Genomic DNA, 12,500 nt, shown 5'->3' with positions numbered 1-12,500 from the left:
ATTTCAATCGAGTGTCGTAAAAGTAATTACTTTGGCCAATCAAAAAAGACGGAGACAATCCAGTAAATCAATCACGACTCGAAGTAATTACACATCGCCGACACAAAGCGAGGGAAAATGTGCACGCCCGAGCCACGATTGGTTTTGGTTTCACTTCTGATTGGCTGAAAAAGTGGCGTGAGAACTTTGAACCGATCACTGAGTGAAGTAATGCAAATCCAAAGCAATTCGCTAATTACTTTCGACCCTCAATTGAAACCCGCTATAATACTTCTAATAATAATGACAAGTTTCAACTGTATTTAGCACTGAGGCACTAACTGGGACACCGCACAAAAATCAAATCAAATCAACTTAAACTCATATCAAGTCGTACGCTTACGGCCAACGGCAAACTGCTTATCATAAAACCGTTAAAAATTTCTCATTTTAACTTGTCTCGTTCCTTTGAAGAAGTTGCTTGATATCTGGAGCTAACATGACCGAAATGAGCTAATATTAAGCAAGGTTTTTACACTTTTGGCAAAATTCCTAATTTGACTCCGACATTTGCTGTTGTAAACGTTATGCTTAATATCTCTACTATAATGCTATTTATTTGCTAGAAAAGGTGTAGCCCGTAAAAGAAAACATCACGTATTACCACAGGAATCGGAGAAAGCTGTAGAGCAGTGCTTTCCTATGAAGCTATCGTTGTGATTTTCAAGGTCGCTCTAACTGTTGCGTATATGTCAGGTGCGTAGCGTGGTCATTTTTTCAAGTACGCTCAAGTACATATGATCTAGAAACCTAAGTAAACTGAGCAAAAAATACTGCGTTCTTTATTTCTTGTCGAAATAGTTGTGTGAATACAAGCAAAGAACAAAGCGTCTTGCCCTTATTTTGAGCAAACGTGGCGCAAACCAAACATTGTTTTGGTTGAGCTAGAGTGACTGGAATTGTCCGAAGAACGTTCTCGGAACGTCGCTCCTTTGCAGCCTCGCCTTTTTGTTGCACGCTGGCCAAACAACACTGCATTGCTAGTGTCAAAAACTTACAATGCAAAACTAGTTAGAACATGGTATAGCTTTTGTTTTAGTTTTTAGAATTTAATCAAAGTGGTGCTTTCATCACGAAATTTTGGTTGCGTACAGGTGAAACGTTCAAAATAGAAACAATTGCTAAAAATTTCAAAATTTTCTGGTCACTTCAAGTACGCACGTGCGTATATGCGTATAGGACGCTACGCGCCTGTATGTACAAGCGTGTCGAGGTTAATAATTAACAGGTCTTTCATCTTCCATATGCGATGCTGCTCATGCATTTTATGTCGCATTTTTTCGGGAGGAAATTAATCGTTGAGTACGGTTTAACTTACCAAAGCAACAGTAAACCTCGCGCTTATACTGACAGTCGTTACTTGGCTTGAATTTGCCCTGAATATGTGAACGCCGTGTTTATCATCTATGGCTACTTGACGACAACCAAAACGATACCTTAAAAAGTAAAAGGACAAATGCCTGGTATGTATTTGATTATAGACTTATCAATTAATTGACTGACTGACTAGGCGACCTATTAGTAGGTACCGTAAAATTCCGAAAATAATCCCCTCCAAATGTAAGCGCACCAAAGCGGTAACGCAAAAAACCCTCCGTTAAATCGCCCCTCCAAATATACCCCCCGGGAGCTCGTACTTGGAAAATTGCCCTGAAATACAAAGTAAAACAAAGCAAAAACGATAAATTTACTTCCAACTATAAGGTTAGCCCAATCGATTTGGAAACGTAAATTATAGTTGTGTGCTTAGTTACCTGGCTTTTGAATGAAAGTGAGGCTGGAGTTGACCTTGCTTCGATAGAAACCTCACAGCTTCCTACTTATAAGCATGACAACATTACAAGGTCAACACCAGCGTCACTTTCATTGAATGGTAAGGTAACTAAGCACACAACTGTAAAATGGTCTATTGTTACGTTGTCATCAACGCCATGTTGGTGGATGAAAAAAAAAATCTCCCATTAGCTTCTTTTATCTGTTGACTAGAAATTGTAGATTGCAGCATTGTCACCTCGGTCTCAAGAGATTGCTTGAAAACCACCTATTTGTTATCAATCACTCACTCACTTGCAAGAAAGAATGCTCATTTTTGCTTCTAAGACTTCATCACCCGTTCTCACAACCAAGTTCAGGATCTCTTGATCATTAGAATTATGAAAGTAGCTCGCAATCAACACAAACAGTCCTCTGACGGTGGAAGGCAATCGAACAGACATGGTATTCTGAGAATATCAACAGAAGCAGCAGTTAGGAGCAAGAAAAACGATCAATAGTGTAAATGATCTGTCCATAAACGAGAGACTTTTAGATACAGACGCTGGTTGGTGGTCGTACTGTTAGAGGGGAGGGAGCGCAGCACTTGATCTGTGAGGGGACGGCTGCGGTGGACAGTGGTCGAGTGTTGGCGTCAGACCTAGTTTTGACGTGAAAGCAGAGGGGAAAGAGAGCGAGGAAAATGAATGCATAAGGGCACCTTTTGTATCTTTCTAATTTCCCTATCCTCTTGGTAAGAAACCCCATTATCCACTTTCATTTGGATAAGTTGCTATTATCACGTTAAAAGATATTTCCCATAAGTCATAAAGTTTCATTCACCCGATTTAATTTAAACGCAACTACGATAACAACATCTGCCACAAAAAGGTATGCAACAGTTTCCAACAACATGACTAAAACCTCTCTAGAATAAGAAGTCTTGCTTTTCGACAGAAACACAGAGGAACCAATTTTACTTAAAAGCATTCTTATTTTCCTCAATTAGACGAGTTTATCATAGCTAACTCTTCGAGCCAAAAGACTGTTTATTGAAAAGAAATGCAACCTGAGCGAATAAGGTATATTAAGTTGAAAGGTTTGAACAGGTTGAAAATTCAAGGACAGTTAAGGTTGATTTTTCTTTCAGCGTTGACTCTTGTTTTCGCAAACCATGGAAATAACAATTTGAAAAACACCAAGCGCTATTAGTTCTGCAAAAACAGAATTTCGAGCGGGTGGTTCTTTTTGTTACATCATCGAACAGTGTTGTACTGAAGATTTACTGCACCATATCAAAAATACTGGGTCCCCGAATTCGATTTTTAAGATAATTTCCATCAATAGGAATTTTAGAGAGCCTATCGTTGCCATGGAAACAGAGGGGGACTAGCAGACAGCCTTAAAAAATTGTCTGACAAAAGCATTGGACGAAAATCAAAACGTACCTACTGAAAATATCGATAACTTTTCTAAAATAAAAGAGTGCAAGATGTGAAAAAATGTCACATCGCATGCGAATCCAAACTAACTAGTTTTTATAAGCGAGCGGGAGCAAATCTGCATTGCAAACTATTTTATACTATTCAAACTATCTCGACAGTCTTGAATACTAATTAACTTGAGTTCTCCAAACACCGTTTTTATTGCGAAACTTGAAGTAACAACAAGTATTTTCGAGGGAAATTGGCTTCCTGGATACAAACGTGAAAACAGATGTTTTTCAATCGACTACACTCTCATTTAAATAAAGGCGTCTGTGGTGTACCTACAACGATTCTTTTAGGATAATACGCCCCCAAAAATAGGAAGCCACTGGGGGTTGAAGCTTCGTAGGGTATGATTTTTTAAGTTTTCGTTAACATTGTAATCGCCATCATGGTTACCTAAATACCAAATTGTTTTGCAGGGTGTGGCAAAGAGCATAGATTATTTAACTGTAACACGCATTATAAAGTCTCAGAGGTTGACAGATATCTTGCAAATTTTCGTTACCCCCCGAAAGGTTTTTTAAGTCTGATTGCCTCGAACGTTTTCAATTTACAAATAAGACTGGGAACTCTAAAATCAGCTGCAACGACAGCTGGTTTGTATCAAGAATTCTTACTGTAAAAAAAAAACTCTGTTTTGCAAAGGCAACTTGGTTTCTATATGTTAATTTCAACAGAAAAGATTACAAGCGGCTTACAGAAAGGCGAGAAAAGGTATATGATATAAAAGAGAAAACCACTCTAAAGCTCTAGTGGATAAAAATAATAAAGGTGTTTTTTCAGTAGAAGCCGGCCCCCAAGGATCTGTAATCATTGATGTGGAGCACAATACTGGAAAAGAAATAATACATAAATTATTCATTGCCAACCCAAGGAAGACTATTCTGAACAAACGGTGATGCGACATAAATCGAAAAACAAATTACAAAGTTCGACAGAATCCTGACAAAAACAAGGTCTGGTCCGCCCTGCATCGACTCATTCCCGCATCAAGCAGGCATTTTTTTCAGTAAGACCACATGTAAAGGCAAGCTCGTGAATTAAGAAAAACCGCTCGAGATACTTGTTACACTCAAACTCTCATATGCAAAAACATTTATTCCTTGGTTTAGGCAATTTATCTAAGGATCCTCAAGTAGCTATGTTATTCAGATGTTCTCTGTAAAATGCCCTTTACATTTTAACTAGAAATTACTGTTACTATGCCAACAACGTTTAGCTCTGTTAGGAGACCGAAAGATCTATGTAACGTTTCTAATTTGGCTTCGCGGTTATCCGAAAGGTCAACTAAGATTCATGCTATGCTACTATGAAACAAGATTTTATTATCACACAAAAAAATCGGCAAAACCCCTTTTATGCTCTCTAGAGTTTTCAGAGCCTCGAGAAAAAACTATCAATCACTTGAATTATTACTGCCAGCCTCCTAATTTCATCTTAGTCATTTAAAGGTCTTACTCCAAATTTGTTTTTCTCTAAAAACATGAAAATTGTTATGAGATCTTTAAGCTGTGATGTGAAAGATATTGTAAGCAGCCCTCTTTTGATTAAGTGACGACTCCAAGAAGGATTAAACGTTAACAAAAGGGACTTTCGATTTAAGCTCTGAAAAATCACAATAATGTCTTCTCTTTATTAAAAAAATGGTATTCAGCTTTCTCCGAAACTGGTAGATGCCTGCAGACTCGAAAGGAAAAACAGATATGAAATTTAAAAAATAAAGATTCCAAGACTACTGTTGCAAGATGTGTTACCGAGATCATGCGAGATGGTTAATCAAGAAACAAATCTCTGAGCAATAACCTACGGGGATCCTCAAGCTTTAAAAAACGAAAATTGTCAATTTAATTTGCGTTTGTATTTTCATTGATCTCTTTGTAAATATTATCTTATTGTACCATTTTGCACCATTTACCACCATATTTTCCATCGTCCAAGTATGATTAGGTAAAAGTTCACAATTTTCAAAAGCCTTTTCAGCGCAGAACGTTTCAAAATGAAGTATTGTACATGCCAGTAGATCTCGGATTGCCCTGACAACACAAAAGTCGTGCTTGAAACTGGTGCAGACGAAGTAATTTTAGTTTTCATTTTCCAGTTTTCTGGTGGTCAAATTGTATCAAGTATGAATACACTTTTTTTCATAAACTTTCAAAACCGGAAAACTTTAAGCTTGGTTCACAAAGCTTAAATGCATGACGAAGCTAAGAAAACAAGGATATTTGAATATTTGAATACTGCTACAGAAGGGATAGATAAATTACTTGTTTAAAATCAATCGACTGCTGTGAAGACCTTTAATGAATGATTTTCTGTTTTTCTCTGGCGACGGAACAAGGCAACAAACAACAGTTTTAGGATCTCTCCAAAGCGAGCAACCTTACGGTTTTTAATCTATTTTGAAGTATTTGCATTTCTAATTTCTCACCGCCAAAATAGAGCTCTTATTATTAGATTTTTTGCTCGATTTCTTTTCTTCTCCCTGGGAATCCAATCGCATCGGTAACAGTTGAATACAACTAATTTTCAAAAGAAGTGAACTCGCAAATAATCTTTATATTCACGAAACCCATTGCGAAAATTCTTTCAATTTTTCATTGTTTCATTTTTCTCTTGTAGCAAGGAAGTTGCAAAGAGAGCCAGCTGTATAATGTCAACTTTATAAGCGTTTGCGAGCATAATAACAACCTTTGTAATGTAATTGAACGTCAGCATTAAGTAAAACAGCAAACACCACCTTTGAAAACAAGTAGTTTCAAGTGTCATCGCTGACAATAAGTCAATCAATGTTTGTCGAAAGGAAAGCCAGAAAAGAAAAACAATGAGGCGCCCGGAAATTAATTAACACGTTATTTAACTGAAGACGAGATCACGTGTTAAAACACATTATATTTTCGACCTCTTGAGAGTTCTGTTTGTTAGTTCAGTTCGTGCGCTAGAACACTGCCGTTGTTTTAAGATCTATATCGTTGTCTCCGGATTGTTTTTTTTATGATCTCCCAAAGGCTGAGAAACTTTACGACTACCACTTAACGTGCCAAAACAAACGGACCAGCTGCTTCGAAACCAAGTTAAAAGTATATCATCCAGCAGAACACTCCAACAAAAGACTTTCATCTGGCCAAGAAAGAAACCATGGTTAAACTAGTGGAGTCTTTCCAAGAAATAGGAGAATGCCAGCGAGAGGACAGATTCTAAAACGAAAGCAACCAAGACCTGCTGACAGATTAAAGTGAACTTTTGCAGGTTGCCAAATTTCCCAAACCGACCAACTCTTCACTAGCCATGAGTCAACAAACTACTGGAAGGACTTCTCTCTCAACAGACATCTTCAAACTTACGTTTGAAGTACTTATAGCTTTCTTGGAGTTGTTGGAAACGTAGTTGTAATTTTAGTCGTGAGTAGATTAGGAAAAAGGAAGCAGCCAGGAGATTTTTATCTACAAAACTTAGCCATAGCGGACTTGGGCATCTTGCTGCTGGCGTTTCCTGCTATTGTCATCAAGAACAAGACGCGCCGAGCTGGCCCTTAGGAGAGTTCGCCTGTCACTATATATACCCAGTACCGGAGATGTTTTTTGGGGCATCCGTTTGGCTTATTGCAGTGATATCTGTGGAGAGATATCGTAAAGTCGTTGCGGCAAAGCCTCAAACTTCAAGGAAACACAAGGTTTTGCTTCGACGAGCTAAGGTTTTCGCTACGTGCGTGTGGGGAGCATCATTTTTCGTCTTCTCTTTTCCGCTGTATTTCATAGTTGCGTATGAAGAGGAAAGGAAGTGCTGTAAGCTGGTTTGGCCTTCGTGGGATGATGGTATGGTATTACTAAGACTTTACCTGGTGTTACTAACTTTGTTCTCCTACATCCTGCCGTTAATCGTCATTTCCTTCACTTATCTCGTGATAACGCGGACAATTAATCAAAGCACTGAAATCCTCAAGGCGATGAGACAGGAGCAGACGATGGAAGACAACAGAGGACGAATCTCTCTTGCTAAGGTCGAAAGTGTACGCATAAATCACAACAGACGGGCCAAGAAAATTCTAACTCCACTCGTTTGGTTTTCGCCGCTACAATGCTTCCTCTTTCCATTCTGCGTCTTACCTTAGTACTCTGGCTAGAATTATCCACACAAGATTATTATGGAAACCTCTTGTACATAATATCTGTTTTGTTATTTTCAATTCGTCTGTAATCCTGTCATTTATTCTGTCGTTATTCGGAATTTCGTAAAGGGATGAAGAACTTATGCAGCAGACGCTTCAATAAATCCAGTTCCTATATCTTGCCGAGGGGGTTCGATCGCGACGTCGATCAGCACGGCGCACACGCAACACTGCTGCCATAACGTGCGTTGCGGGAACGATAACTCCACAAAACAATAAATTCATTGGTAAAAGAAGGAAAAATAATCTTCACGTGCAGCACGCACTTAAGCACATATTTTTGCTGTAACCTTCAAAACAACGACGTAAATCACCAAATTCGAGCTTTTGAAGACAACGTGAGCATGCGCAAGTGAACTTTTCGTCCTCTATTTTTGATCTGAAACCGTTCGTACCAATTTACTTTTTAAAACATTCATGAACAGCATTCATTGCACTGCATCGGTTTCTACAGAACGCATGCGCATAAGCGTACCGAAGATCCACTTCCAGTTTAGGAGTTCTTAGTCATTTGCGAAGTCATCTGAACGTTACACACAAGAAAAATAAGTCACCACAGGTCTGTCGATAACAGAAGAAAACTAAGTAGAAGACGCAAGCTTTGATAAAAATTGGCATCAAATGTTAGCGAAGACGAGAAGTTGTTTTGTCATAGCGTCCAGTACATTCACTGGTCTACGTTTTGCAAGCCTCTGCTTCCGAACAAAGTAAGATGTCGCAAATCACATCTGCTTAACTGCATGCAGTAGTAGCTAATTATGGCAAGCCAAATCTTGCAATTGAGTCCGTAGGTTAGAAAGAGGGGGGATAAACCGCTTTAAACTTTAAAGCCAACTCCAAACGATCAACTGGAAAGATTTCTTTCAACGTTCGATAGTTGGTACAATATGCTGAATATGCAAGAACGAGAATCAAGGAAAATGACTGATCAGCGCAAACGAAGTCGTAGATCGCATTCAGAAAATTATTTTTACAATTACCTTCTGAATTCGTTGAAGAAAGGTGTTGATGATGTCAGAAGTCGTAATATGGCTTAAAAGTTTAATTAATAGACAAGCATTCAGTGTCATTTAAGCAAAATTTCAAAAGCCCCCAACTTCCCTTTTCTGTACATTAATTACCTCACATCTCTTCGAATGTCAAATATCACAGTATGTACACCACACCGGTTCCTTAATTAACTTCACTAAAAACGCTTAATTCGGAAACGTTTTGTTGTTGCCGGAGATATTGTGCAAAGTGTTTCTTTTTTCGGAAAAGAGGAAGTTCAATTTAATGGATATTTATACCCGCTCATGACAAGTTACCGTGAATAATTACTCATTTAGAGCAAGATAGTTTGAAATAACCTCATTGATATCAATAAAATAGTTATTTGCATCTACTTTGCAGTCCAAGTCATGTTTACCATTTCTTTAAGCAATGCGTTGTTAATTGAATTATCACTGCGATATTCAATTTTATGACGTTCCGACTTGGGTAACAGCTTTAAAATTGCGGAAATGCAGTCGTCCTAGAGATTTATTGCGTCCTTAATTTATTTGTTTTTCATTTTCATTGAAAAATGTTACGAACGAGGTGAACTTAATCGTCCAGTACAACACAGTTATTGGCACTAGTCAACCGAAACACAACGTTTTTGTTCCAGTATTTCCATATCATGTCAAATGGTGAATGCTTCAGTGTCATGCAAATTCAACAAAACCCACAAAGAATCTTAAACCCCCGAAAGATTTGAAATTGGGTACCAGATTGAGTTTAACCGGAATTGGTCTATTGACGATACAACGCGCAAAATCGAAAAAGGTATGGCGAAATCCTATGAGACGGGAGTCAGACAATTTTTTAGTTATCGTACACCCTCCACCAAATTTACTCGATCGCTTCTGTTTTTTCCATAGCAGTTCCCGTTATTGCACTTAAATCATCGTCATTCTGTTTGACCAATCAGAAACGCAACATTCCTTCTCAAAATACATAGAATGGTTTTTCACCTGACGTCACACGAGGCCACGATTGTTTGCACAGAACAATAGAGAAAAAGTCTTTTGGGGAATTTGATTCTATTATTATAGAGGTGGTTTTCCCAATTGAGTGTCGAAGGTAATTGAGATTCCTTACTTTGGTTTTATAGGATTACTGGTCCACTCAGTGATTGGTTCAAAAGTTCTCTCGCCGCGCGGCTCCACTCGCGCCAGGCTTTTTTCGAACCAATCAGAAGTGAAACCAAAACCAATCGTGGCTCGCGTGGGTGGCACATTTTCACATTTTTCCGCTTTCTCCCCTGCTTGTGTCGGCCTGCGTGTAATTACTTGTCGAGTTTTGATTGGTTTACTGGATTGTCTCCCGCCGACCACATTTTTGATTGGCCAAAAGTAATTACTTTGGTTTTGGTTTTAAACGACAACTCAATTGAAAACTGCTCTAATATGCAAAAACATGAGCCATAATTTGCTATTGGTTTTTTGTGGCATCAACAAAGCCGCTCCTCAATCAACGTGAATGAAATGAAACCATCTAAATTTGGGTAGTTCTTTACTTGTTTTGTTCTTCAGCAGGTGGTTTTGGCTAATATCCCTGAAACTCTCAAACTGATTCGTAAAGAAGAATTTGAATTTTTGTATTTATTCTCAATTCGAAATGTACTATTAATCTCCGTGTCAACCGGTCATGGTTCCGCCCCGATAATTGCTCACATTCTCAAAAACGTTTGGGAAACACACTTGATACGAACACGGAACGTTGAGGGATGTGTTTTGTGTGATTTTTAGAGTAATTAACTTTGGCCAATCAAAAAGTGAACGGAGACAATCCGGTAAACCAATCAAAAACTCAAATTAATTACACGTAGCGCGATACCAAGAGCGGGAAAATGTGCCCGAGCGAGACCACGATTGGTTTTGGTTTCCACTTCTGATTGGTTGAAAAATTGGCGCGAGAACTTTGAACCATGCACTGAGTTGAAGTGATCATAGAGCGGTTTTCAATGACGTGTCCCGTAAAACCAAAACCAAAGTAATTACTTTGGCCCAATCAAAAGCAACGGAGACAATCCGGTAAAACCCAATTAAAACTCGAATTAATGACACGTAGCCGATACAACAGAGCGGGAAAATGTGCACGCGGCGCGCGAACCAGGGGTGCGATTGGTTTTGGGTTTCACTTCTTATTGGATGAGAAAATGGCGCGAGAACTTTGAACCCAATCACTGAGTGAAGTAATCATAAACCAAAGCAATTCGCTTATGTACTTTTCGACACTCATTAAAACCGCTCATATATTTAATTTCGAAAGTGAAAGTCATAGACGAAAGGATCACTTTTAAACTTTCGTCTATAACGTGCACTTCAAATATATTGAGGATATAACAGAGCCTTCTTGTAGATATGCGTACCTACAAGAAAAAGGGGTGCCCACCCCCCCCCCCATTGGTAATGTTCTAGTTTATCTATTAGCCCGCGGGTAGCAAGGCGTGTTCCTGGTTCGAAAGAAGAGCTCCCATGCGATACTCGAAACTGTCCGCGTGAAAGTTGGGGCAAGAAGATTGAGGAAAGCTTTGCAAGAAGACCCCCTATTTTTGAACAAACCCATTCAGCCCCACGTAACGGGTGGCCTTCTGATTGGTGCGGCGCAAGCAGATCCAAAATGACTGACCACGTGACAACTTTCGAGCAAAATATTTCTTGTTGGTTTTCTAGCGTGACAAAGACATAGCGGAAGATGAAGAAGGTTTTGAATCGTGTGTTGAAGCCGAGCGAAAACGAATATTGGGTTTTACATTGAAAAATGAGAACAAGAACTGTCATGCGCCAATCTCTTTTAACTGCATGTATAGATGTAATGGGCCGTATTGCCAACAGGATTTCGGAAAAAGCTTAATTTTTCAGATGTTTATTCATGATGTGCGGAGTTCCAAATAAAAGAAAACAAAGAAACGAGGCTTCTCGAGTAATCATCGTGATTTCTTCTCCATTTCAAAGCATCATACGCGATCAAGACGGTCCGTGGAGCGTCAAAATACTATGGGAATATGACAGCCTGTGATTTAAATGAAACATTCAGGCTGCTTGGACGATGATCCATCAAGGGAAATTTCAATTATTATTTCCGGCGTCACAACATTTTTCAAAAGGTGTCGCTATGGACAATATAAGCGTTCTCCATAAATTCACTATAGCAAAAGCATTTCCTTTATCTTCACACCAAACTTTGGCAGCTGCTTATTGTCGACGAAAAAGTTGGAATGGACTGAAAGGTAGCCTTTTTCGTTCGCGTTTGTATAAGATACTTTATATTTACGCAGGATTGAATTACATAAAATGCCTGCGAACTATCAGAATCCGTAATCCTTGTTTCAGGATCAAGGAATAAACTGTATTCGTCAAATGTCTCTTGACTTACCTTGCCTAATGTAAGCTGCAGGTTCCCTATATCATGAATTGAGACAAGATGAAGAAAGAACAATTGTATGCAGATCTCCCCTGTTAAATCTCTTTCATCTATATTGTGCAGAAGAAAGTGGCTCCTTTGCACAGCCATGCGATTTTTTTAAGCACTTTTAACTTGCTATTTTATCTAACGATTTTCGTGACGATTTGACCAAAAAACGCCACTGTGGATTATCAAGCTAGGCGAGGTGGTTTTTCCTATAATTTCCATGAGATTTAGTTCGATTCATTTCGTCAACCACTCTGCACCAAGAAATAGCCGCCGTTGTCTATTTCGGCCCACTGCCATCGAGTAGACTAGTTTTGTTTTTTGCGTTTTGGTGACCACTGAGTTTGTAAAGAAATAAATTGGTCAAAGGAAATAATATTGTCCCTGGGGAATTGGGGGGGGGGGGGGGGTGGGGTGAGGATGCTCTCTTACATCTACATAGTCTAGATTAGGTATGTGCGGCCCCAAAGGGTATGGTTTTTGTTTAAGCCGTTTTGGTCTGAAATGGTGTCGATTTGACCATTTTTGGCTAGAATAGGTTATGGTTTGTTCACTCAAGTCTTGAATTGGGTACTTTTTTTTAGAAGAATCTTCTTCTTCATCATTAGGCGATAAGA

The 12,500-nt window shown here is 38.9% G+C and overlaps 1 protein-coding gene and 1 pseudogene across 1 annotated transcript in view; one reads left to right on the top strand and one right to left on the bottom strand.

Moving 5' to 3' along the window:
• Positions 1-12,500, bottom strand: part of LOC137977851 (uncharacterized) — a 92,937-nt gene that overhangs the window by 4,578 nt on the left and 75,859 nt on the right. The window lies entirely within an intron of this gene.
• LOC137975347 (galanin receptor type 1-like) lies at positions 5,221-7,475 on the top strand (annotated as a pseudogene).

This window comes from Montipora foliosa, chromosome 11 (assembly GCF_036669935.1).
Source record: "Montipora foliosa isolate CH-2021 chromosome 11, ASM3666993v2, whole genome shotgun sequence".
Taxonomy (NCBI): Eukaryota; Metazoa; Cnidaria; class Anthozoa; order Scleractinia; family Acroporidae; genus Montipora; species Montipora foliosa.
Note: the sequence above shows the minus strand (reverse complement) of the source record. Positions and strands in the feature narration are given on the sequence as shown.